The following is a 1239-nucleotide window of genomic DNA, read 5'->3' on the forward strand; positions in this document are numbered from 1 at the left end:
ACTGCAAATCAGCAAAATTGCCCAAGCAAATAACTGAACTTGCTAACTTGAAGCTCTCCTCCCTTTTCTTCCCTCCATTCTTATTGCTAATGAGTATTTTTTATTTCTTACCAGTTGCTGACACCTGCAGAACTCTCTAAAAATATACCAAGGCTTCCTCAACTGGGAAAATGTTTTCTTTTCCTTTTTAATTAAAAAAAAATGTTTATTTTATTTTTGAGAGAGAGAGAGAGGCAGACAGAGAATCCCAAGCAGCCTCTTTGCTCCCACTGCAGACCCTGAATCAAGGCTCAAACCCATAAACTGCTGAGATCATGACCCCAACTGAAATCAAGAGTGCGATGCTCAATCAACTGAGCCACCTAGGCGCCCCTGGGGGGATGTTTTCTGTGAGCAAAGAGCAGCCCTTCCCATTTTGTCAGGAACAAAAATCCAGGCTCCAGAGAATTCTGTGAGCAGTAATGATATTCTCCTGCTGCTCGTGGGGCTGGCTTTAGTCCATGCTAAATTTTTTTTAGAACAGGAAAGTTTTCCTTAACTGGAGAACCATACGCTTATCACAAAATGCAAGACATTTCTCTGCTTTAATTCTCAGGTGCGTTATTTGTTCTGTTGGCTCAGGAGCAACTTCCAAACTCATTGCCAAAGTGTCCTCGGAATGAAGAAGACAAACCAGCCCATCAACCGAACAATAATTTCCACTTACGGGGGGAAAATACGTCTTGCCAATTCAGTTCACATTTTCCCAAACACATTTGTAAAACTCTTTGCCCTGAATAATCTGTGATGCACAGAGTATAAAGTAAAAGCCCCCACATGGAGTGACATACGAGGCAGAGGCAAAGCAGTTAACAGTAAGAGCAAACACAAAAATAAAACAGCATCCGTCAGGTGCCAAGTCAATCACATAAGATTGTTTGTCGCAGCTCATTGTCAAAGATTAAAGCCTGGATATTTAAGGTATGGGAAAGAGGGGGTCACTTAATAATTTCAGCAAGGTGAGAAAGCGGTGTGGTGGGTTTGGGGGAAAAGAGATTTGGAGTCATACTTGGGGTCAAGTACCATATATTCTATGACTTAGCTGGGTCTCAGGAGGTCACCTGACTAGTTTCTCAGCCTCATTTCCACCTGACATAGATGAGGATAATAGAAATGATGGCTCTCCATCCACCTTGTTGGGATCTAGCAGGAAGCAAATGAGATATTGGACACGAAGTTACTGCACGGTGCTATATGAAC

Source organism: Panthera uncia, chromosome A2 (assembly GCF_023721935.1).
Source record: "Panthera uncia isolate 11264 chromosome A2, Puncia_PCG_1.0, whole genome shotgun sequence".
Taxonomy (NCBI): domain Eukaryota; kingdom Metazoa; phylum Chordata; class Mammalia; order Carnivora; family Felidae; genus Panthera; species Panthera uncia.